Source organism: Canis lupus, chromosome 5 (genome assembly GCF_048164855.1).
Source record: "Canis lupus baileyi chromosome 5, mCanLup2.hap1, whole genome shotgun sequence".
Classification (NCBI taxonomy): domain Eukaryota; kingdom Metazoa; phylum Chordata; class Mammalia; order Carnivora; family Canidae; genus Canis; species Canis lupus.
The window spans coordinates 56,410,610-56,438,037 of NC_132842.1; the positions used below are offsets into that span (position 1 = coordinate 56,410,610).

At 39.7% G+C, this 27,428-nt stretch overlaps 1 long non-coding RNA gene across 2 annotated transcripts in view; it reads right to left on the reverse strand.

Annotated features, from left to right (window-relative positions):
- Positions 1-1,353: 1,353 nt before the first annotated feature.
- Positions 1,354-27,428, reverse strand: part of LOC140633767 (uncharacterized) — a 28,228-nt gene continuing 2,153 nt past the window's right edge. The window contains exons 2-4 of one of the 2 annotated variants that reach the window (XR_012031364.1): positions 8,635-8,722; positions 7,628-7,714; positions 1,354-1,561 (exon numbers count right to left, since the gene is read on the reverse strand). This is a non-coding gene — a long non-coding RNA (uncharacterized lncRNA). Of the gene's footprint in view, positions 1,562-7,599; positions 7,715-8,634; positions 8,723-27,428 lie in introns of those variants that run through there. The other variant, XR_012031363.1, reaches the window with a different exon arrangement.

Here is a 27,428-nt window from a genome sequence, read left to right on the forward strand (position 1 = left end):
AGCCCTCAACACTGACCTGCCTGACCTGGAAACTTAGCAGGCTTATGTTTCAGCTGTTCCCTTATACATTCGAAAGAAATAAACCAAGACAGAACAAAACAAAAACAAGACTTTGCACGTATAGATGAGCAGCAGCAAAAAAACAAGGCAATCAGCAGGAGAATACACAGGTTAATGGCAAAAACATTTCTCAAATGGCACACCTCCAAAGCAAAGGTCTAAGACTCTTGTACAAAGACATGGGTCTAATCATTTACCAAAGGGTGTACCTCTAAACCATGAGGTCTAATTGCCGCACACAAAGATCCAGGCCTACACAAAGACCCATCTGGTTACAAATCCTAGACTAACAAAATAAGGTTAGCAGGATGAACTCACTGAAGCTGGGAGAGACCAGATTGTTATGGAAACTGACTTACTTGAAAACATATCTGAAAAGTAAAGAGAAACTTGGCACAAGATGCCAGTGAATGCATGGGAAGGCTAGAATCCGGGATTGCCTAGAATGCCACCAAGTGAGAGTCTTCAGGATGATTGTGGTGGAACCTCCAAAAATCTCCGATGAGACCATCATGCAACACCTGAAATATAAAGGCAAAACTACCTCACTGCATGTTATGGTAAGAGGTGCCCGTCAGACACATGTACTCAAGTGGGACAAATTGCCAGTCTCAGGCAAGGTGTAGGGGGAAGCATGACGTTCGGGAGTCGGTGGAGTCCCAGCGGCATAAGTGGGTAGACGTCATCTGTAGAAGCTCGGTTATGCAAGTGAGACTATTGCGGGTTAGGTACCACTCAGAGGTGAGCCGCTGGAGTGAGTCTGTCCTTGACCGGCTGAGTTTCAGGAGACATGGACGGAGTGGTTGGCTTCTGGAACTGTGTTAACCAAGGTGAGTTGTTGTTGTTTGACCTAACAGGTTAAAAGGAGTACGGTGGTCACTTGTTACATGACTTATTGTTGTTGTTGTTGTTACATGACTTTAGAATAAGCGATCTTTTCCAACATTTGTAAGAAATTTTTTATCCTCAAGTTCAAAGATGAGATAAAAGAAGGAAGAAAAAGTAAGAGCTATATTGGAAGCTACTCATGATATCAAAAATGGTGCAATTTTCCACTGTGGAACAGGTGCTTGAGTTCAATAGTGGAGTCTGGTATGAGTGATACTTCTGTGCGTATGGTTACACTTTATATGATTGACCAGCAGAAGAAGGGAATAAGGGATGATTCTGGAAAAAAGAGTTGTGATTTCAGTCAGTACATATTAACATGATTTCAAATTTTAATTCCCTACTGTCATCAATCTTTATTGTACACAATAGTCTTCTTAATTAAATATATTTGTAAAACATACATGTAAATTTGTTGAGAGGATGTTCTGTATTTTGCTTTTGGATTCTCTTACTTGGTTTTTCTTCTTTATTTCAACATTATGGCAAGATTCTCTTCAGAGAACTTCGTAACTTCACATTTTTTTAATATTCAATATTAATATCGTAAGCCACTTCTAGTTTTAATTTATGATACCCTCTTCATTTCCCAGGCAACCGGTTATAATGTTATCTGTAATCAGAGAGAACTTGATCATAGAGGTAAACAACAGAGAAGGAAACTCTACATTTATTTTTGGAAAAGAAGAGGAAGAAAAGGCAAAATCAGTATGATTAGCAGCTTAATCTCTAGTTTCAGACAGAACTGATATAAGTCCCGACGCTTCTATTTATGAATCGTATGACCTGGGGCATGTTACTCAACTTCTGCAAGCTTTGTGTTCTCATCTGTAAAATGGTGATAATAAATAACACCTACTTTGTATGGCTATTGAGAGGATTAAAAGCAGTAAATTATGTAGAGAGTTTAGCATAGTTCCTGGCACATGGTAAACATCTAACAGGTGGGATATATTAGTTTTGTAATTAATAGGGAAACACATGAAGAACCGTGCTAAAATAGATCATTTTTGTGTTTTTCTCTTCTTGTTTCAATGTTGTGTGTTTTTACAAGTAAAAATACCTTGTAGTATTTTGAAACTCTTTTTCTAACATGTACAACACAAAACCCTACTTAGATCTCCACAGCCCTTTAAGGTAAGAAATATGTTGATGACTATGTTAGGATATTGATAGTAGGAAAGAGCTTTACTCGGGTAAGGTAACAAGGGTTAGAGTATGAGGCCAAAGAAATGTATGAGTTCATTAAATGTGGCTGGCATGTCCAGGGAAGATGGTAATTTATCCTCCTAAAGAACTTTCACTCCAGCCACACTCGGCCCATATAATGATATAATAAATGGAGCCATGGGCAGCTGCAGGAGAAAATCACAGAGCGCCGGATTAGGACAGGGCCTCTGGATCCTTAGGAATGGCTCAAAGATACAGGGACAGAGAGAAGGTTTGCAAAGGCCAAGAAGAGCTCTTGTGATGTTGGTGGCTCATTCCATTGCACCCTAGGAAAACCAAAGTTCTGACCAACTCTGGTTGAATAAGTATCCATTGAAGGAATGTACTATAACACGTTTAACCATTTCCCTCGTGGAACGTGTAGTTTTCCCTCACTTTTTTTTATAATGTGAAAGAGGATGCCACAAACATCTTTATATATAGAACTTTTTTTCTTCCGCTGAAGCATCATGGTGCAGCCATTATGAGTCCAAACCTGGGAGCTTCAAATCTCAAGCTCTGCCAGTAGCCAACCATGTGATCTTAAGCAATTTGGGCATCTCTTGGTTTCCTCATCTGTAAAATAGGGAATAATAGAAGTAGCTACTCCATGGGGCTACTATGAGGACTAAGTGAGTTAATTTATGTGAAGCACTTAGAAACGTCCCTGGCACAAAATAACATTCTAGATGGTAATTAGTATTCATGGTGAGATTTTGTCTTAGGATGAATCTTTGGTTGTAAAGGCATTTATATTTTTATGCTCTCACTATTTAATGCTATGTCACTTTTCAAGAATTATGGTTATTCCATCAGTTTATACTGACAATAGGAATGTCTGCATTATTATTTTTCTACAGTCTGTTCATAGTTTTATAATTACTTCTTATACTTTAAAGTTCATTAATTGTGAGATATTACCTTATTGTTGTTTTTAATGCAAATGTATTTGCTACTGAAGGTACTTTTTTAAGTTTCTCTTGTTTGAATGTGTCAGTGCCCTTTTGTACTATTAGGGATTCAGTGTTAGGCTTTAGCTTTGACTAAAGCCTGATCTATATAACATTTTATTAGCTTATCTGTCATATTTAGCACAAGCAATTCCCTGTTTTCTTTTTTGGCTTCCTTTACAAATTTTCATTCTATAGAGATCTAAAATATTTATATAGTCATATAGATCCATCTTCTATTTTTTCATTTCTGTTTCCTCTCCTGTTTTTCTTATTTTCTTACACTTTGATTTGTTAATATTTAACTTCTTGAGTTTTCTCCCAAAAGGTAGAGACTCGGTTAGTCATCATGGTATCTACATGCCTAGCCCAGTCCCAGCACATGGTGCACAACCCTTAAATATTTGTGGACTGAATGAAGAAATGAAGGGTCATGTAAATTGGCCATAGTAGTTCACAGAACACATAAATCTAGGACTACATACTAAGGTCACATTTCCTTTAGTAGCCAAATGACAATAACCATGAACCATTTCATAGTCTGTCAGAAACCCATTCTTCTTTGGGATTTCTCTCCCACAGATCTATTACATGGTCCCCTAAATCAGTCCTCGGGATCATTTATCACCACTGTTGAAGTCCAGAGTGTCCAACCATCTGATGACCAACTTCTCCAGAATGCCCTTCTCCCCAACCAGTTTCTCTCCCAGGATGAGCTCTTATTTCTCCCTTTATTCACCAAGGGATGGCCAGGACAAGAGTCAAACAGTTAAAAAAAATATATATGTTATGGATTCAGGTAAGCAATAATGATGTACAGGATAGATTATAGGCACTGCTAGAAGATGTTACTTTTAGAACACCCAGTGTGGCAGTAGCCACTCACCTCCACCCCCAACAGAAAATCTCCAGCCATTGCCACATACTGGAATACGGCACTGAGAACCCCTATGGTGGGAATGGGTGTGACTGTGTTTGTGTTCATCCATGTGTGTGTGTGCACGTGGGTATATGCACACATAAGAGAAAGAGAGATAGAGACAGAGATATTCAGTGAGAGAGAGGTCTCCGCTTCAAATCCATGCCCTGCCTTCTATGGCTGTTGTGAAGATGGAGTTAAACAAATTAAACAGTTGAAAGTGGGAATACCCACACATTCAGAGTGGGATCTGGCTCCCATGGCTCCTTCAAGGCAGTGATAAAAGTCAGTAGTGCATTTCTCAGGTCAGAGATATTCTGTTTTAAATAATACTCTGTGAAAGTCACCAGTGGTCCAAACCAAGTATTCTTGTTGACCAACTCCAGTCTGGCTGATTTCCCCTTTCATACTTTTTATCTCTAGCATAAAAAGACCAGGCCTACCCAACCTTCTTTGAATGGTCCAGTATGACAATCTCCTGTAAGGAATTAAGTGAATGAAACACCTACGCCCTATCTATTTATTTATCCATCTGCCTCTTCTAAAAAAATAAACAGTACTTTGCAAAGACAGTTCAGCCTAAACTCATATTCTGGAGCACTCTAATTTGAATGTTTGCATCTGCCCAAAATTCACATGTTGAATTCCTAATACCCAACACAATGGTATAGAGCAGGTGGGGCCTTTGGGAAAGGGCATAAATGAGAAGGTGGAGCCCTCGTGAGTGGGATTAGTACCTTATAAACAGAGGCTGCAGCGGCCTTGCTGTTGTGTAAAGATACAATGGGAGGTCTGCCCCCAGGAGGAGGGCCCTCATCAGACAAGGCTGGCACCCTGGTCTGGGACTTTCAGCCCCCAAAACCGTGAGAAATAAACTGTTATTGTTTATAAACTACCCAGTCTGGTAGTTTGTTATGGCAACCTGAACAGCCTAAGTCACCCGGCTATCATGTTTTTCCCCCCTCTGATTTCAAAAGGACATACACCAGTCAATAAAAACAATTTATGCTTCGAATTCAAACTTGTCAGCTTAGTGGTGACTTCAGTCTCCTCCAAAAGCAACAATTGAGTACTTGTTCTACATTCATGTAATTACAAGGGTCTATTTTGGTGCTTTTCTCAAAACTAAAGGAGTGTTCTCCAAGGATGAATTGATGACTCCATTTGTACAAGAAGAAAACTGGAAGCTTTTAAATAATGCCAGCTTTCAGAAACAGTAAAATCCTGATGGGCAGCCTCTTGAGGAAGGGATAAAAAGGCAGGGTGAGGTGAAGGCCTAAGATGACTTTTCTTTATATATTAATATCTGGTATTCTTACTAGCTCTTAAATCATCTCCATCATTTGGGTAGACTGAATTTATATGTTAAACATTTATATAAACTAGGTTTTCTCTTCCTTTTGATTACCCTTTCCTTCATTTTTGAACTAATACCATTTCCATTCATTTCCTTTAGAAGTTTAGTATCTACCAAATATGGTTCCTCCTTATTGTTCCTTTTTTTTTTTTTTCTTCTAGAGAGTGCTACAGTTGACCCTTGAGGGATTAGGGTCACTGACTCCCTGCACAGTTGAAAATTCACCTGTAACTTTTGGATTCCCAAAAACTCAACCACTGGTATCCTATGGTTGACTGGAAGCCTTACCCATAACATAAACAGTTGATTAACACATATTTTGTATGTTATATGTATTTTGTACTGCATTCTTACAATAAAGTAGGCTAGAGAAAAGAAAATGCTTTTAAGAAAATCGTAAGGGAGAGAGAATACATTTGCAGAACTGTACTATGTTTATTTTTTAAGTTTTTATTTAAATTCTAGTTAATTAACATATAGTATAATATTAGTTTCAGGGGTACAATATGTGTACTGTATTTGCTTATTTATTTTTTTAAAAAATCCATGTGTAAGTGGACCCATCCAGTTCAAATCTGTGTTGCTCAAAAGTTAAGGGTATTTAATAATTCTGTCCATTCATTTTACCAAAACAGTTTTGGAGTCATTTTATTGAGCTCTATAAAGTATTCTTTAGTTTTTAATGAGAATATGTTGAATATATATATTAATTTGGGAAATATCATCTCTGCTATCCCCAGTCATGGTATGTCTCTACATTCATTTGGTTTTTTGAATTCTTTCATTAAAATCTTTTTAGAGTTTACGTTTTTGTGCCTTACACTTTCCACATTAATAGCCATGTATTTTATAATTTACTGACATTCTTTATATGATCTTTCTAGTTATCTTTTCTAGTTGGTTTTTACTGATATATAACAAAGATATGTGCATTTATAAATTTATCTTCTCTTTGTCCATGTCACTGAACACTTTTAACATCTCAAATAGTTTTTTGTTTAGGGTGGGAATGGCTTAATTTAGGTCTTCTATTTATTCAAGTAATATTTGTTGCCCCTCCCCCACCCCAACAATATTTAGTTCTCATTTCTTTTTTTTCTTTTTTTTTTTTTTTTTAGTTCTCATTTCTTTTGAAGATCCTATAAAAATAATTTTCAGGAGTCCATGGCTGGGTCAGTCGGTGGAGCCACTCTTGATCTCGGGGTTATGAGTTCAAGCCCCACGTTGGGCATAGAGATTACAAAAAAAATATAGGTGTATATATATATATATTTTTTTAACATTATATTGGATGTTAATTTTTAACATTAATGTTAAAATATAATGTTAATTTTTAACATTATATTGGAAAATACTGGTGACAGAGCACCTTTGCTTTGTTCATTTTTTAAGGGAAATATTGCTGGATTTGCTCTATCATTTGTAAAATCAACACCATTTTAAATTCTTAGTTTTTCCTTTTTTATGTAAAGAAAGAACAAGGTTTTATTTCACTTTTAAGGTGTTTAAGACTGGATATTGAAATTTATCAAATACCGTTTGGGGCTTTTATTGATAAGACTTTATGGTTTTATTATTGAAATTATTGATATGTGCCTTTTGTTTTGATAATTTCCCTTTGATTGAATCATTTATTGATTCAAACAGAGTTCCTTTGATTCCTCAGTCTTGAGTAGGCTTCCATCTCTCTGTCACATTTCTCATTTTATTCTCTTCATGGCAGTTACTTCTATCTGAAATTATCTTGTTTATTTGTTTATGTATTTATCATCTGTCCCCTATGCATTGGGCCCTTACTTGTATTGTTACTTTGAAATCCCTACTGGTCACATCATCATTGCCATATTACATTGTCATATACCCTGATTTAGCATTGCAGTGAGATCATGGAGCTGATGAAATCCAAAGCTGTTTCATAAATCCTAGCTTTTCCGACAGATCTGTTTGCAAGTCATCTCTGTGTAGAAGTGGCCTTTCACTGAGCAGAGAGCGCTGCATGGAACTGATGGTTTTCCATTTCTGAGCTCAAGTTCTAAGCTGCTGTTAAGTCTTGCTGCCACTGGACACAGCAACATCAGGGATTTATATATACTTTTATTCAGAGATTGTACAAATAAGAACACATCATCCTTAAAATTTTTTAGCAAAATAAAAACCATTTCTGAGCAAGTAATAAGATCAAGATATCAACACTGGATAAGAAATAACACTTGGACTCCAGCCCAGATATTTTCATTTATTTACCATGTGACCTTGGTCAAGTTATTCATCCCCTTATATTTCTCCTCTGTAGAATGAGGGAACTGCATTAGATTTATCAATGCCTTCCAGCTGCAATTGAAAATGAATAATTTATTAGAGGGAATTTATAAAATTAATATTAATACACTACTCTTTTTATATCTAAGTAGTTAAAATAAACCTTGGTGAGACTTCAGGTACTGTCGTTCTACCAGAATATGATGGTAGCTTAGTGGGATTATTTTCCCCAAACATCAAATTACCTCTTCAAATTAAATCACATGAATCAAATGATTTAGAGAGAGACTTCTGCAGTGGAAAACTCTGAGGTACTCTCCTGGGCCCCACTGCTTCATCTAGAAACTGCTCCTCCCTCTCTTTTTCCCCCTCTCATTGCAGTGGACCCACAGCAGGGCAGCCCTTACTGTAACTCAACTCTTCTGGCCACAGTTAATTACCCATGGTCCAAGTTAGACACCTCATTCCTTAAGGACCAGTAAGCCCATCCTAATGAATTTGGGTCTTAGGGAGGAGAGAAATGGAGAGCTGGTCCCTAATGTTTGAAGGCATAAAAAGTAAAGGTTGGGTATACCAGGCAGCCATGTTCCCCATGAAAAAAGATGATTTACAGAAACGGGAGGCAAGCGGAGGATCTGACATTGCTGGTCCAAGGACAAACTATATTACGGTCCCTAGAGGAGAGGAGAGATTTAACTCTTCTTGAGAAATACCTCAGTATACATTCAATAAGTTATTTTTGCCTTCATTAGCCAAAATCTGGTTTTGAAGCCTCCCCCACCCCTCAGAAATGTAAAATAACACAATTTCTATCAGTCTCTTGTCTTCAGATAATCTCCCTGCCAAGGTTGACTACTCTTCTCATAGCCCTGTTTATCTCTGTGACTTCTATACCGTCTTGAGTGATCTGTTCATATTACTTCTTTTAAATTGAAAATCTCCATTAGCTTAACTAGTAAAAGATGTGCTTTCTAAAGTGCAGCTAAAATGACCTGTATGACTTAGAGATATTTTCACCCTGTTTCTTTCACTTCTGAGCCCTTCTCCTTCAGATTCTGTTGCACAGAGCACTACAGCTTCCTGTAAAAGACAATATGATACACACAGATCAGTAGGTGACCTCTATATCTGTCAATCTATATACTTCCCTTGCACCTTTAAGAAGCACCTTAATTTTATTTGCTCAGATCTTGATGTGAAAGAAAAAACTAAAAGACACGTGAGAAATAATCATTTGAGCAAAACAACTCAAGATGTATTAGAATCGTGATAAATCATCCAAATGGCAGTGAGATGGCATCCTGCCTCAGCAACCCAAATTCCAGCATTACATACATTTTTAACGGCGTAATTATGTACTCCGTATACTGGAACACAGTTCTGAGGAAGGAACACAAAGTATTTGAGCAGAATTATTACTAACAGGCATAGAAAAAAATGGTTAATGAGGAAATAGGAAAGGTGTTAAGGGATATAAATTAACGGCTTATCCACAACTATTATTGAAATTTTCCTTTGTTTTGATTTTTAAATGTCTTATCAGCTTATATGTTCCTCAAGATAAAATTCCTGAATGGTTTTTCTTTCTAATTTCTGTAAATATGCATCCCCTCAGAAAAATCTGATTCTAAGTTAGAAAGCTTTCCTTCTGTTTCGTCCTTAGAGACCATGAGATAGATTTTCCCCCACAGGCAACACAAGTCCTGTGAGATGGAAGTGGAGCTTTTATATCTTGAAATTCGCTTATCTGAATGTACAATCATGACCAGTGTAGGCAAAGCAAATCCAAATTACTACTTCCACTTTAGGCCAACTAGAGAAGAGATAGCCTTCATTTTAGATTTCTTTAAATTTTCCCTGACAGGAGTACGAGGAAAAGCATAACATATGGAATCACAAATTGGTCTTTTGACAAACTGCCAATCTAGTGAGTCTTAAAGGAAGGCCAACAGTGAGCACCAAGGACAAGACAAGAGTAGTAGCTGAGAGATGCAGCTGAAAATTGAACTAAAAATGCAGAGAAGGGTCGGAGCAGAAAGAAGCCAGTCCAGCCTATAAGTAACTTCAGAGCCCCAAAGGAAAACTTCATAAGGAAATCTTTTATTGCTTTAAGATTTATGAATAAATATAGCATAAAGTCCCTGTGGTTTGGTAGAATGCTTCAATATTATAACCCCAGAATTTCTGGTGCAGAAATTAAAAGTTAAAAAAAAGATTTTCCTATTTTCTGTCTCCAGGGATGATTTATTTGAAAAGATGTGCATATATATTTAGTTTGTAAGTTGTGCTATGACATTCTACATCTAAAAACATAAATCTTGGGATGCCTGGGTGGCTCAGTGGTTGAGCATCTGCCTTTGGCTCAGGGAGTGTTCCTAGGGTCCAGGATCGAGTCCCCCATCGGGCTTCCTGTGTGGAGCCTGCTTCTCCCTCTGCCTATGTCTCTGCCTCTCTCTCTCTCTCTCTCTCTGTCTCTCATGAATAAATAAAATAAAATCTTAAAAATAAAATAAAATAAAATATAAAAACATAAATCTTTCTGGACAGAATATCTTCCTTATATGAAAGGTAAGGATTCACTTGTAAATTGATTTTGTAAGGAATTTTCATGACACACAAAACATGAAAATTATAAGGTAGTTTATTTGGAATGATTTAACGTTATCCCCTGTGGGCTATAATAGAATCATAACAGGACTCCTAAGGTATCTGGAATTCAGCCTAATTTTTTTTAATACTTAATTTCTAGTTGCTAACCTAATCTACCGACTCAAATTACATGCATTGAAAATTTTAATTTCTTACTCAAAATTTAAAGTGAAACCATGTCCAGTGTATTATCTAACATTTATTTTTTAAAAGCAGGATCAGAAATTCTGGCTTAACCTGTTAGATGTATTTTTCTCTCCTCTCTTGTATGAAATCCCCTGAAAATGGCAGTAAAGGAAATTTTCTAAAAGGTGTAAATCCACGAGCACAAAGAGGGCTGCAAAGACACCACTGGCAGACAAGGAATGTTAACAAATCCGTGAAGATGGAAAGCAAGTGAAGAAGTGGAAACTGGCTTAGAAGAACAGATAAAACTGAAATCTAAGTGCCTAATGCAGAACTGAAGCCTGCTGATTCTCTCCCTGGAACCAAGCAAGGGCTCGGGAAGTGCAGGGACTGAAACAGGGGGAGACGCAGAATCCGACAACAGGAGACGGCGCTGAAGTGAACCCTGGAACCCTGCCTGTACCTGTGAAGCCAGGTAACGACTCTTGGCTTGCCTTAGAAAAATGGGAAGTCTAGTCTCTCTACTAATTGAACTAGAGAGGCCCTAGGGCAGGGATGAGGCACCAAAATGAAAATTAATCAGAGTTAGGCATAAGGACCAATGCGAGCTCCCCCTGCATCCCTGGAGCCCTTTCCAAACCGCGGAACCCCAGAAGGCCGCTTGGCCCTCCCAGTCAAGACATCAGAACTCTTGCCCACTTGAAAGTTGTCTCAATACCCATCACACAATGAAGACGCCCACTTGTCCATAATTTCTCCATCACAACAGAGCCTCCAGTGTGCTTTTCAGTGCCCTACTCTTAAACATGCTTGAAGGGTGAGCAAAGTCTCACCAGACATTTAAGGAAAGCTCCAAAATGAAAAGATGAAAGAGACAAAAATAAAAAGAATTTGGGGGCAAAGGGGAGAATGCAGGCAGTAGAAGAAAACTTCATTTTTAACCTTTGATCAAAATCCTCCAAGACAGAAGACTAGCCCAGAAGGTCTCCTGCCATGCTCTCCAAAAAGAGCTGGATTTGGGATTCCTGTAGGTGCCACTCTCCCTAAGTTCTGCCACTGTTTGCCACTATTTCTGCTTTGTTGGGACGAGGCAACCTCCCCAACTCATCTTTATCTTTAGTAGAGTATAACACAATTCCTCAAAGCATTTATCAAGACAGAGACATTTTCACAGGAAAAAAAAAAGTTTGCATCGCTCCATTATATGGTTAATAATATTAGAGCAATGAGGATTATTTTCAGTTCACTTAGCAAAAATCATTCCCTGTTCCAAGCAGTAATAATAATAATAATGAGGAGGAGGAGGAAGAGAGCTGGCACGTGTTGAGTGCTGGGCCTACTATGTGCTGTTCACAGCCCTAGGAGGTGGGCCCTGCTATTATTCTCATCCTACAGGTGCAGAAACCAAGGATCCTAAAGGTCACTCAACATCTCCAAGATGGCAAAGGATTTGAATCTACCTGCACCCGGCACTAAAGCTTTGCCTTGAACCTCCACATTCACTGCTTCTTAAAGAAGGAAGAGGAATCAAAGTTGTATCATGAGGGTGCAAAAGGAAGGGGATTACATGGTCAGTTGGTGATATATGTCATCTGATAGACGTATTCCTCAAAAGTCTTACAAGTTGGGGGCACCTGGGTGGCTCAGTCGGCTAAGTGTCTGACTTCTGCTCACGTCATGATCTCAGGGCTCTGGGAGCAAACCCTGTGTCGGCCTCCACACTCAGTAGGAAATCTGCTTCTGAATAAGCCTAAAAATGTTACAGAGGAAGCAGAGCTGTTCTCCTAGACAGGGCCTCACACAGGCCCTTTATCTTGACCGGGTATTGATAGGGTTACCATGGCCCAAAGTTAGGAGTTGTGACTGCTCTTCTAAGAAAAGGTGCCCAGCAAGGTCAGGGGTCACCTGGCAAAACTCTCAATCCAGCGGTAGGTCTGCTTCTCAGGAGCAAGCTCCCATTAACCAAATGCAGGGAGACATATGCATTAAGAATCAGAATGTCAGTGAATGTCCCAACATGCCCAGAATGGTTTTTTTTTTTCTCCATTAATCAAATTTGCGTGGAAAGCTAATTTATGATCAGAAAGTTGCTTAGGGAGCATGGAAATAAAGCCAGGGAGTTGGAGTCTCTTCACAGCTAGCTAGCTTCGGCAGGCGTTAGAAGGTAGAGGAGGTACAGCAAAGATGAGAAGGCACCTTGAGGTGGAGAAATGAAGCAAGCCCCTCCATACATCGCGTAGAGTCCTGCTCAAGGAAATTTACTCCTGGAGAGCATGATCTGCTGCTACACAGCTATTCTCTGCCAAGTTCTGACCTTAATCCACAAATTTATAGAGCAAAAGGATGTGGTTCTCTAAGGTGGCATCATCCATGTGCCAGAGGAGAGGGAGGGGAGGCTAGCTCTCCAAGTTATCCAAACAACATTAGGGAAGGTGGGAGCAAGCCGCCCTGCGTTCTGCTTGGGGCAGGCATTAACCTCCAAGGGCCTGGAACGTGCAGCCCCTCGCAGGAGGTCGTGGCAAGGACATGAGTAAGACGGAGGGCCAACGCCGGAGATGGTACTGCCAGCGCTCCTGGGCCGAGCTAGTCATCCCTTCATCCACTCGCTTAATACTGTTTATTTAGTACTTGATTTTAATGCTGAGGATGTGCTTGTTGATACGAGAGACGTCGACGTTCCTGTTCTAATGAAGTCTGCATTTTAGTGCAGAGATGGACCTCCTCGAGCAAATGCGGGGCCTGACGTTAGATACCGGTAAGCGCAATGGATGAGATTTCATGGCCAGCAGATAGAGCACTGATGGGTTGGTTAAGAAATCTCCAGCCAGATGTTTGCGAACTGAATAGGTGAGAGAGAGACCACTGGTAGGTCCTGGGGGACAGCGAAATCCAGCGGAGAACACAGCAGGGTGGAGAGCCAGAGGCGGGGGCAGCGTGGCTGCAGTCAGGTCGGCGGGAGCGAGCCGTGGGAGCTGTGATGGATCGGGAAGCAGGCCAAGGCCAGATGGTGTAGGGTGTCGGAGCTATGGTAAGGATTCCATCCCGGGAGCTATGGAGGCCATTGGGAGGTCCCAGTAAAAATGACAGAAGGCAGTTTCTGAGAGATGCGCCTTGGAGCGGAGTGAGGGGCAAACTTGGACTTTCCTTTGGGAGTGGCGTGAGGCCTAGCCGCTAAGTTAGGCGAGTGACATGGGACGAGTGACAAAATTCTAGCTGATGATAATTGAAAGTGGTGTGTGCAGCTTTCCCAAAAGAAGGCCCTTGCACCACACCTTATTTTTTCCCTCCTTCCCAGTGGCCGGGATGTGACTGTAAATCCCTAAGGCAAAACCTGGGAGCTCACACTGGACCACGAGAAGAGAGCTTCATGCCGAGGATGGAAAAGCAGTGGGACGCAAGAGCCTCCGTCCCTGATCCTTCTGAACCTTCCAGACCAGCGGCGAACTGCTGACGGTTTACTCCAGAGACGCGTTTCTACCTTGTTGCGAGTTTTCTGTCGCTGGCTACTGACTCGAATCCGAACACACTTGGTCATCGCTTGCGTAAGACTGCAGAATGACCAGAAATCTGGGGTCAGGACACTTACAGGCGCCTTCCCAGCAACACGATGCGACACCCTGAACCCTACTCCTAGTTTATCATAGGGAGGTCGGAGCTGGACAGTGGCGCCCTGCGGCACCCAGCTGTACGGAGGGAGCACCCGGTCTGTCCAGCGTCTGCGTCTCCTTTCCGGGACCACCCGACCGAAGGCTGTGTTTCTCTGACGAAAGATAGGCAAATGCACTCTCTCTCCAACCCTAGAATTACTTTTGAATTGATGGAATTTTGCATTTTCTCTTAATGTAGGACCCCACCACGCTGACACCTAGGAAAACCATCGCCCATTTAAATTAGGAAACGTTTTGGATCCAATGGAGGAGAGAGAGAGAGAGAAGGCTTGAGTGGCCTTTGCCGAAGACACCCGGGGTGTAGGCCTGCTTCACTCAGTGTTCTCTGGAAATCCATCCAGGTTGGTGTGTGTGTCAATGGTCTGTTTCTTTTTATTGCTGAGAGGTATCCCGTGGTAACCGTTTGTCCACTGAAGAACATCTGCGTTGGTTCTAGTTTGGGGCTGTTACAAATAAAGCTGCTGTAAACATACAGGCTTTGTGTCAAAATAAGGTTTCATTTTTCTGGAAGAAATACTCAAAAGTGCAATTGCTGGATTGTATGGTAATTGCATGTTTAGTTTTTTTAGGAAAGTGCAAAACTATTTTCCAGGGTGGCTATTCCACTTTACATTCCTAGCAGCAACGGGTGAGTGAGTTTCTTTGAATCTTCACCAAATTTGGGTAGTGTTGCCTTCTTTTTCTTTTTTCACTGGCCATTCAGATAGGTGGATAGGGATAGCTCATCTCTTGTGGTTTAATTTGCGTTTCTCTGGTGGCTGATGATGTTGACTAGTTTTTAATTTTTGTATGTATGTTTTTAAAGATTTTATTTTTTTATTTGAGAGAGAGAGGGAGCGCGTACTCTTTGTGTCTTTTTTCTTTTCTCTCAGTCTTGCTAGAGTTTTATCAGTTTTACTGATTTTTCCCCCAAGAAGCATTTTATTTCATTGATTTTTCTGTCGTTTTTGTTTTCAATTTCAGTGACTTCTGCTCTTTATTATTTCCAGCTACTTTCAGCCTGTTCTTATTGATATATTTGAAATGAGTCTCTTGTAGACAACATATACGTGGCTCAAATTTTGATCCATTCTGTCAACCAAAATACAATGACATTTATACACCATTTATGTTTAATGTAATTATTGCTGTGTAAGGGCTTTAAGTATGTTCCTTTACCTTCTGTTTTCTGCTTGTTCTATTTTTTATTTTTGTTCTTCTGCCTTTCTATGGGTTATTTGCACAATTTTTGAACTCCATATTGATTTATCTATGTTTTTTAGTGTATCTCTACATCACTTTTTTGACTAGTTGCCCTAGATAATACATTATATATATGTACATATATAGTTAAAGTTATATATACTCTATGTGTTATACATAATAAATATTATGAATGTATGTTATCCCAATATACTGGTAGTGTCATTTTACCAGTTCAAGTAAAGTGTAGGACCCTCAACTCCTTTTACGTCTCTTTACCTTCTCCACTTAATACTATAATTGTATTAAATATTTCCTCTTCATACATTTAGAATCACATTAGACATTATTTTTGCTTTAACTTGCATTTCCCTAAAAGCTACTTATTTTGAGCATCTTTTACCATATTTATCATACGTAATTTGGAAAACTCAAGAGGAAAAGGAAGGGGTGCCTGGGTGGCACAGTCAGTTAAGTGCTGGACTCTTGATTTACACTCAGGTCATGATCTCAGGTCTGGGAGACTGTGCCTTGCATCCAGCCCACATGGAACTCCGAGCTCGGTAGGGAGTCTGCTTTTCTCCCTCTCCCTCCCCTGACTCGCATGCTCTTTTTCTTTCTATAAAATAAAAATAAGTCTTTAAAAAAACAGAGAAGGGAAACCTGTAATATTTACTCATATTTTTGTTTACCTTAGTCTTCCTTCCTAGTGTCCCTGTATTCTTTATTTTATAATTTCCCTTTTGTTTAGAGACCTTCCTTTAGCCATTCTTTTATGAAAAGTCAGCTAGGTACAAAAATCTTTTACTTTTCCTTCTTCTGAATATGTTATGATTTCCTTTTCAATCCCAAAGGATATTTTTGCCAGATATAGGATTCTGGGTTGATAGTTCCTTCATCTCCACACTTGAAAAACATATTGTTATTTCCTTTTGGACTCCATGATTTTTTTTTTTTACAGATTTTATTTATATGAGAGAGAGTGTGTGAGCATGAATGGGGGGGAGCTGAGGAAGAGAGAGAAGCAGACTCCCCAGTGAGGGTGGAGCCCACATGGGGCTCTAATCACAGTACCCTGAGGTCATGACCTGAATTAAAGGCAGATGCTTAACCAACTGAGCCACCCAGGTGCCCCAGGACCCCATGATTTCTGTTGTGAAATCATTGTCATTCAAATGGCTTTTCCCTTATAGGTAAAATGTCATTTCTTATTCCTTGTCTTTAAAGCTTTTTTCCTTTATTTTTAGTTTTCAGAAGTTGAACAGTGGGTCTTGCCATGGATTTCATTTGTTTATTTTTTAAAATAATAATTGCATTGAGATATAATTTATGTACTATAAAATTTGCCCATTTAAAATGTACCAGAAAGTGGTCTTCAGTATATTCACAAGCTAGAACAACCTCCACTATCTAATTTTAAACTGCTTTCATCGACTATCCACTGGAAAAAAGACAGTCTCTTCAATAAATGGTGCTGGGAAAATTGGACATCCACATGCAGAAGAATGAAACTGGACCACTCTCTTGCACCAGACACAAAGATAAACTCAAAATGGATGAAAGATCTAAATGTGAGACAAGATTCCATCAAAATCCTAGAGAAGAACACAGGCAACACCCTTTTTGAACTCGGCCATAGTAACTTCTTACAAGATACATCCATGAAGGCAAGAGAAACAAAAGCAAAAATGAACTATTGGGACTTCATCAAGATAAGAAGCTTCTGCACAGCAAAGGATACAGTCAACAAAACTAAAAGACAACCTACAGATGGGAGAGGATATTTGCAAATGACATATCAGATCAAGGGCTAGTTTCCAAAATCTATAAAGAACTTATTAAACTCAACAGCAAAGAAACAAACTATCCAGTCATGAAATGGGCAAAAGACATGAACAGAAATCTCACAGAGGAAGACATAGACATGGCCAACAAGCAAACAAGCACATGAGCAAATGCTCCGCATCACCGGCCATCAGGGAAATACACATCAAAACCACAATGAGATCCCACCTCACCCCAGTGAGAAAGGGGAAAATTAACAAGGCAGGAAACCACAAATGTTGGAGAGGATGTGGAGAAAGGGGAACCCTCTGCACTGTGGGTGGGATTGTGAATTGGTGCAGCCACTCTGGAAAACTGTGTGGAGGTTCCTAAAGAGTTAAAAATAGATCTGCCCTACGACCCAGCAATTGCACTGCTGGGGATTTACCCCAAAGATACAGATGCAGGGAAACGCCGGGACACCCCACTGTTCATAGCAGCAATGTCCACAACAGCCACACTGTGGAAGGAGCCTCGTTTCCATCGACAGATGAATGGATAAAGAAGACGTGGTCTATGTATACAATGGAATATTCCTCAGCCATTAGAAACGACAAATGCCCACCATTTGTTTCGACGTGGATGGAACTGGAGGGTATTATGTGGAGTGAAATAAGTCAATCGGAGAAGGACAAACATTATATGGTCTCATTCATTTGGGGTATATAAAAAATAGTGAAAGGGAATAAAGGGGAAAGGAGAAAAATGAGTGGGAAATATCAGAAAGGGAGACAGAACATGAAAGACTCCTAACTCTGGGAAACGAACTAGGGGTGGTGGAAGGGGAGGTGGGCAAGGGGTGGGGGTGACTGGGTGACGGACACTGAGGGGGGCACTTGACGGGATGAGCACTGGGTGTTATGCTATATGTTGGCAAATTGAACACCAATAAAAAATAAATTTATTAAATAAATAAATAAATAAATAAATAATAAATAAATAAACTGCTTTCATCACCCCTAACAGAAAATCTATATCTATTGGTAGTCACTATTTTCTCTCTTCTATTATTTGGAAACCACACATCTACTTTCTGTCTCTGTAGATTTGCCTATTCTAGATAGATGATAGATAGATGATAGATAAATAGATAGATAGATAGATAGATAGATAGATAGATAGATAGATATGGTCTTTTGTATGGATCTTTTCACTAGACATGTTTTCAAGGTAGCATGTATTGTATTAGTACTTTATTCCTTTTCAGTACCAATTGATATTCCATATATGGATATATTTCATCTATTCATTCATCCATTGATGGACATTTGAGTTGTTTCCACTTTTTGGCTCCTATAAATAATGCTACTGTGAATATTTGTGCACAAGTTTTGTGTAGATATCTGTTTTCATTTCCATTAGGAGTGGAATTGCTATGTTTAATTGTTTGAAGAAATGCCGAACTGTTTTCCATAGCAGCTGGAACATTTACATCCCCACCAGCAATGTGTGAGACTTCCAATTTCTCCACAGTTTTGGCAATACGTGGTATAAGCTGTCCCTCTTATTATAGCTACCGTAGTGGGTGTGAAGTGGTACCTCATTATTTTAACTTGCATATCCCTAAAAGCTACTTATTTTGAGCCTCTTTTCCCATATTTATCAGCCATTTGTATATCTTCTTTGGAGAAATACAGATCCTTTGCCCATTTTTTAATTTGGTTATTAATCTTTTTTATTACTGAGATGTAAAAATTCTTTACTCCAGACACAAGTCCCTTATCTGATAGATTATTTGCAAATATTTTTTTCTCATTCCGTGGATAGCCTTTTTACTTCCTTTCTTGATGGTATCCTTTGAAGCACAAACATTTTAAATTTTGACAAAGTCCAATTATCTAGTTTTTTCTTTTGCTGTATGTGCTCTTGGTGTTATATCTAACTTGTCTTTGGTTTTCCTAACTGAAGGAAATACTTACTTTCATGTTTTCTTCTAAGAATTTTACAGTTTTAGCTCTTACATTTAGTTCTATAATTCACTGTGAGTTCATTTTTGTGTATTATATGAGGTAGAGAGCCAACTTTATCCTTTTGCATGTGGATACTCACTTGTCTTAGGACTATTTGTTGAAAACTATCTTTCGGGAGGAGGGGCAAGATGGAAGAGAGTAGGGTCCCCAAATCACCTGTCTCCACCAAATTACCTAGAAAACCTTTAAATTATCCTGAAAATCTATGAATTCGGCCTGAGAATTAAAGAGAGAACACCTGGAATGCTACAGTGAGAAGAGTTTGCGCTTCTATCAAGGTAGGAAGACGGGGAAAAAGAAATAAAGAAACAAAGGTCTCCAAGGGGGAGGGGCCCGCGAGGAGCCGGGCTGAGGCCGGGGCGAGTGTCCGCAGGACAGGAGAGCCCCGTCCCGGAAAAGCAGGAGCTGCACCAAGGCCGGTGGGGGAGGCGCCTTTCCCCCCCCCGCGGAAAGGAGCCCACAGGGAGTTAGAGCAGGACCCCAGGAGGGCGGGGATGCCCTCGGGCTCCCTGGGACACTAACAGACACCTGCGCCCCGGGGAGAGTGCACCGAGCTCCCTAAGGGCTGCAGCGCGCACGGCGGGACCGGAGCAGCTCGGAGGGGCTCGGGCGGAGGAAGAGGCTCCGCGGAGGCGGCTGCGCGGCCGGGAGCGCGAATCCAACAGCGCAGGCCGGGAGCACAGGGCGCCGGGACACAGCCCAGGATCCAGCCTCCCCCCGGGACAGGCAGAGGCCGGGAGGGCCCAGGACAGCAAGGACGCTCCTGCCCCAAGCTGAGCAGATCAGCGGCCCCGCCCCGGAGCCTCCAGGCCCTGCAGACGGAGAGCTCGGGAGTTCCTGCGGGGGCTGAATCCAGGTTTCCAGAGCTGGCCCCGCCACTAGGGTTGTTCCTCCTGGGGCCTCACGGGGTAAACAACCCCCACTGAGCCCTGCACCAGGCAGGGGGCAGAGCAGCTCCCCCAAGTGCTAACACCTGAAAATCAGCACAACAGGCCCCTCCCCCAGAAGACCAGCTAGACGGACAATTTCCAGGGGAAGCCAAGGGACTTAAAGTATATACAGAATCAGAAGATACTCCCCCATGGTTCTTTTTTTTTCTTTTCTTTTCTTTTTTTTTTTTTTTTTTTGTTGTTGTTTTGTTTTGTTTTGTTTTGCTTTGCTTTTTGATTTGTTTCCTTCCCCCACCCCTTTTTTCCTTTCTTTTTTTCTTCTTTTTTTCTTCCTTTTTTTTTTCTCTTTCTCTTTTTCTTTCCTTCTTTCTCTCCTCTCTTTTTCTCCTTTTCCCAATACAACTTGCTTTTGGCCACTCTGAACTGAGCAAAATGACTAGAAGGAAAACCTCACCTCAAAAGAAAGAATCAGAAACAGTCCTCTCTCCCACAGAGTTACAAAATCTGGATTACAATTCAATGTCAGAAAGCCAATTCAGAAGCACTATTATACAGCTACTGGTGGCTCTAGAAAAAAGCATAAACGACTCAAGAGACTTCATGACTGCAGAATTTAGAGCTAATCAGGCAGAAATTAAAAATCAATTGAATGAGATGCAATCCAAACTAGAAGTCCTAACGACAGAGGGTTAACGAGGTGGAAGAACGAGTGAGTGACATAGAAGACAAGTTGATAGCAAAGAGGGAAACTGAGGAAAAAAGAGACAAACAATTAAAAGACCATGAAGATAGATTAAGGGAAATAAACGACAGCCTGAGGAAGAAAAACTTACGTTTAATTGGTGTTCCCGAGGGTGCCGAAAGGGACAGAGGGCCAGAATATGTATTTGAACAAATTCTAGCTGAAAACTTTCCTAATCTGGGAAGGGAAACAAGCATTCAGATCCAGGAAATAGAGAGATCCCACCCTAAAATCAATAAAAACCGTTCAACACCTCGACATTTAATAGTGAAGCTTGCAAATTCCAAAGATAAAGAGAAGATCCTTAAAGCAGCAAGAGACAAGAAATCCCTGACTTTTATGGGGAGGAGTATTAGGGTAACAGCAGACCTCTCCACAGAGACCTGGCAGGCCAGAAAGGGCTAGCAGGATATATTCAGGGTCCTAAATGAGAAGAACATGCAACCAAGAATACTTTATCCAGCAAGGCTCTCATTCAAAATGGAAGGAGAGATAAAGAGCTTCCAAGACAGGGAGCAACTAAAAGAATATGTGACCTCCAAACCAGCTCTGCAAGAAATTTTAAGGGAGACTCTTAACATTCCCCTTTAAGAAGAAGTTCAGTGGAACATTCAACAAAAACAAGGACTGAATAGATATCATGATGACACTAAACTCATATCTCTCAATAGTAACTCTGAATGTGAACGGGCTTAATGACCCCATCAAAAGGCTCAGGGTTTCAGACTGGATAAAAAAGCAGGACCCATCTATTTGCTGTCTACAAGAGACTCATTTTAGACAGAAGGACACCTACAGCCTGAAAATAAAAGGTTGGAGAACCATTTACCATTCGAATGGTCCTCAAAAGAAAGCAGGGGTAGCCATCCTTATATCAGATAAACTAAAATTTACCCCGAAGACTGTAGCGAGAGATGAAGAGGGACACTATATCATACTTAAAGGATCTATTCAACAAGAAGACTTAACAATCCTCAATATATATGCCCCGAATGTGGGAGCTGCCAAATATATAAATCAATTATTAACCAAAATGAAGAAATACTTAGATAATAATACACTTATACTTGGTCACTTCAATCTAGCTCTTTCTATACTCGATAGGTCTTCTAAGCACAACATCCCCAAAGAAACGAGAGCTTTAAATGATACACTGGACCAGATGGATTTCACAGATATCTACAGAACTTTACATCCAAACTCAACTGAATACACATTCTTCTCAAGTGCACATGAAACTTTCTCCAGAATAGACCACATATTGGGTCACAAATCGGGTCTGAACCGATACCAAAAGATTGGGATCGTCCCCTGCATATTCTCAGACCATAATGCCTTGAAATTAGAACTAAATCACAACAAGAAGTTTGGAAGGACCTCAAACACGTGGAGGTTAAGGACCATCCTGCTAAAAGATGAAAGTGTCAACCAGGAAATTAAGGAAGAATTAAAAAGATTCATGGAAACTAATGAGAATGAAGATACAACCGTTCAAAATCTTTGGGATGCATCAAAAGCAGTCCTAAGGGGGAAATACATCGCAATACAAGCATCCATTCAAAAACTGGAAAGAACTCAAATACAAAAGCTAACCTTACACATAAAGGAGCTAGAGAAAAAACAGCAAATAGATCCTACACCCAAGAGAAGAAGGGAGTTAATAAAGATTCGAGCAGAACTCAACGAAATCGAGACCAGAAGAACTGTGGATCAACAGAACCAGGAGTTGGTTCTTTGAAAGAATTAATAAGATAGATAAACCATTAGCCAGCCTTATTAAAAAGAAGAGAGAGAAGACTCAAATTAATAAAATCATGAATGAGAAAGGAGAGATCACTACCAACACAAGGAAATACAAACGATTTTAAAAACATATTATGAACAGCTATACGCCAATAAATTAGGCAATCTAGAAGAAATGGACGCATTCCTGGAAAGCCACAAACTACCAAAACTGGAACAGGAAGAAATAGAAAACCTGAACAGGCCAATAACCAGGGAGGAAATTGAAGCAGTCATCAAAAACCTCCCAAGACACAAGAGTCCAGGGCCAGATGGCTTCCCAGGGGAATTTTATCAGACGTTTAAAGAAGAAACCATACCTATTCTCCTAAAGCTGTTTGGAAAGATAGAAAGAGATGGAGTACTTCCAAATTCGTTCTATGAGGCCAGCATCACCTTAATTCCAAAACCAGACAAAGACCCCACCAAAAAGTAGAATTACAGACCAATATCCCTGATGAACATGGATGCAAAAATTCTCAACAAGATACTGGCCAATAGGATCCAACAGTACATTAAGAAAATTATTCACTATGACCAAGTAGGATTTATCCCCTGGACACGAGGCTGGTTCAACACCCGTAAAACAATCAATGTGATTCATCATATCAGCAAGAGAAAAACCAAGAACCATATGATCCTCTCATTGGATGCAGAGAAAGCATTTGACAAAATACAGCATCCATTCCTGATCAAAACTCTTCAGAGTGTAGGGATAGAGGGAACATTCCTCAACATCTTAAAAGCCATTTATGAAAAGCCCACAGCAAATATCATTCTCAATGGGGAAGCACTGGGAGCCTTTCCCCTGAGATCAGGAACAAGACAGGGATGTCCACTCTCACCACTGCTATTCAACATAGTACTGGAAGTCCTAGCCTCAGGAATCAGACAACCAAAAGACATTAAAGGCATTCAAATTGGCAAAGAAGAAGTCAAACTCTCCCTCTTCGCCGATGACATGATACTCTACATAGAAAACCCAAAAGCCTCCACCCCCAGATTGCTAGAACTCATACAGCAATTCGGTAGCGTGGCAGGATACAAAATCAATGCCCAGAAATCAGTGGCATTTCTATACACTAACAATGAGACTGAAGAAAGAGAAATTAAGGAGTCAATCCCATTTACAATTGCACCCAAAAGCATAAGATACCTAGGAATAAACCTAACCAAAGATGTAAAGGATCTATACCCTCAAAACTATAGAACACTTCTGAAAGAAATTGAGGAAGACACAAAGAGATGGAAAAATATTCCATGCTCATGGATTGGCAGAATTAATATTGTGAAAATGTCAATGTTACCCAGGGCAATATACACGTTTAATGCAATCCCTATCAAAATACCATGGACTTTCTTCAGAGAGTTAGAACAAATTATTTTAAGATTTGTGTGGAATCAGAAAAGACCCCGAATAGCCAGGGGAATTTTTAAAAAGAAATCCATATCTGGGGGCATCACAATGCCAGATTTCAGGTTGTACTACAAAGCTGTGGTCATCAAGACAGTGTGGTACTGGCACAAAAACAGACACATAGATCAATGGAACAGAATAGAGAACCCAGAAGTGGACCCTCAACTTTATGGTCAACTAATATTCGATAAAGGAGGAAAGACTATCCATTGGAAGAAAGACAGTCTCTTCAATAAATGGTGCTGGGAAAATTGGACATCCACATGCAGAAGAATGAAACTAGACCACTCTCTTTCACCATACACAAAGATAAACTCAAAATGGATGAAAGATCTAAATGTGAGACAAGATTCCATCAAAATCCTAGAGAAGAACACAGGCAACACCCTTTTTGAACTCGGCCACAGTAACTTCTTGCAAGATACATCCACGAAGGCAAAAGAAACAAAAGCAAAAATGAACTATTGGGACTTCATCAAGATAAGAAGCTTTTGCACAGCAAAGGATACAGTCAACAAAACTAAAAGACAACCTACAGAATGGGAGAAGATATTTGCAAATGACCTATCAGATAAAGGGCTAGTTTCCAAGATCTATAAAGAACTTCTTAAACTCAACACCAAAGAAACAATCCAATCATGAAATGGGGAAAAGACATGAAGAGAAATCTCACAGAGGAAGACATAGACATGGCCAACATGCATATGAGAAAATGCTCCGCATCACTTGCCATCAGGGAAATACAAATCAAAACCACAATGAGATACCACCTCACACCAGTGAGAATGGGGCAAATTAACAAGGCAGGAAACAACAAATGTTGGAGAGGATGCGGAGAAAAGGGACCCCTCTTACACTGTTGGTGGGAATGTGAACTGGTGCAGCCACTCTGGAAAACTGTGTGGAGGTTCCTCAAAGAGTTAAAAATAGACCTGCCCTACGACCCAGCAATTGCACTGTTGGGGATTTACCCCAAAGATTCAGATGCAATGAAACGCCGGGACACCTGCACCCCGATGTTTATAGCAGCAATGGCCACGATAGCCAAACTGTGGAAGGAGCCTCGGTGTCCAACGAAAGATGAATGGATAAAGAAGATGTGGTTTATGTATACAATGGAATATTACTCAGCTATTAGAAATGACAAATACCCACCATTTGCTTCAACGTGGATGGAACTGGAGGGTATTATGCTGAGTGAAGTAAGTCAGTCGGAGAAGGACAAACATTATATGTTCTCATTCATTTGGGGAATATAAATAATAGTGAAAGGGAATATAAGGAAAGGGAGAAGAAATGTGTGGGAAATATCAGAAAGGGAGACAGAACGTAAAGACTGCTAACTCTGGGAAACGAACTAGGGGTGGTAGAAGGGGAGGAGGGCGGGGGTGGGAGTGAATGGGTGACGGGCACTGGGGGTTATTCTGTATGTTAGTAAATTGAACACCAATAAAAAATAAATAAAAAAAAAGAAAACTATCTTTCCCCATTTATTGTTTTGGCATCGTTGTTGGAACTCTGTTTAACTTCTCAAGTCTGTAGGTTTACGTCTTTTGTCAAATTTCTGAAGTTTTCAGCTATCATTTCTTTATTTTTTAGTGTCACCCTCTTTCTTTTCTCCTTCCAGGACTCTGAGGACATGTTTGACCTTTTGTTAATTCCATAAGACTCTATTCATTTATTTTTTCAATTTATTTTCTCTCCATTGTTAAATTGGGTCATTTCTAATGGCTCTATCTACAGTTTCACTGACTCTTTCCTATCTTCTCCATTGTGTTGTTGAACCCATCCACTCTGTTTTTTTATTTTGATTATTGTTTTAGTTCTAAAATTTGATTCAGCTATTCTTTACATCTTCTATATATTTGCTGAGACTTTCTATTTTTAACCTTTGTTTTAAGCGTTTTATTTTTGCTTTAAAGAAATGTCAGATAATTCTAACATCTCTGTTGTCTTGTTGTTTGTCATCTATCAGTTGTTTTTGTGCAGTTTGAGATCTTTTTGGTTTTTGATATGATGAGCAATTTTCAACTGAAACCTCAACATTTGGGATATTATGTTACAAGACTGGATCTTATTTAAATATTCTGTTTTGGCTGTTAGAGGAAGTCGGGGTTGGGAACAGACACCACCTCATTACTGCCAGGTTGGAGAGTAGTCTAAGTTCCTCACTTGGCCTCCATTGACACGGAAGATGAAAGTCTCTCTTTCTCTCATCATTGGCCAGTGGGGATGAAAGTTTTGGCTCCCCACTTAACTTCTCTGACCCTTATAGGATGGGAGATGGGGTTGGGCACCTTGTTACAGTCTGCTGAGGGTGGAGGTCTAGGCCTTCCACTAGGCCTTTGCTGACTTGAGTGGGGGATGAGGAGAAGCAGTTACAATTTTTTCCTGTGGTTTCTGCTTTTCTTTAGTTTTATCAGTTTTGTCTAAATGGTTTGTTGCTGTTGTTGTCGGTGGTGGTTTCTGTCTGTTATACTGCCTCTTTTCTGATTCTTCAACTTAACAGAGCGGTATTTTGTTGGGGATTATTTTTTTGTCTGAACCATTGGCATTTTCAGGTTACTAGATCCTTCAGTTTCAAGTTTGGGATATAGGAGGCAAAAAAAGAAACAAAAACAAAGAACAAACAAAAACCCAGGGAACTAACTATCCTGTCATTCCTTGGATCTTGAGATCCTTGCTGGTCTGTCTTCTCTATATTTCAGGGTCTTCTTATGTTTGTTTTATATGTAATGTTTAGGGGCTTGTAATTGTACTTACTGGGAGAATAGGGAAAAGTAGGTCTACTCTATCTTCCCAGAAGTAGAAGTCTAAGTAGACTTTTTTTATAAATAGAATCATGTTTAAAAAAAAATCATGTTTTAATCACAGAGACATTAATAGTTAAAGGAACTTAGAAGTTAATCCTTTCCCAGATGATAATAACTCTCTAATTTATCCTTTTTGTATATTCAAACAGTGTGGTTTGCTTTAAATGAAAAGTATCTCTAGATTATTTACACGCTTTTAAGTATAGACAATAACTGTCCTCTTTCAAAATTTGAATTAAATTCTCCTAAATAATTACTTTTAGAAATTTTTTTCCTTAATGCCAATCTGAAGATATTTCAATGGAAGGCAATTCCTTAAATTGTTTGGTATTGAAAGTTATAATGAGAATTCCCACATCTTTCCAGAAGTATACAGTGGGACAATTTCTCAGAGGTACTCTATTTTAGAAGATTGCCTGTATTATTTCACTTCTTTTACTGTGTTTCTATATATTCACAAACAACTGCCTAATAAAAATATTTAACAATTTTTAGGTTTCCAAACCTATAATTTTTTTCAATCGCCATTTCTCCTTCTTAAACATCTGTTCTTTTATATGTATTAATACCTAGTAATACTATATTTTATTGCCCTCTGTCTGCCAGGCACTCTGCTAATGAGCTCTTAATATACTTTATCTTATTTAATCCCGTTTAAGACAAGTGAAGCTTAGAAAGGCTGAACGGGAAGCATTCATAAGAGGTAAAGCTAGCATCTGCATA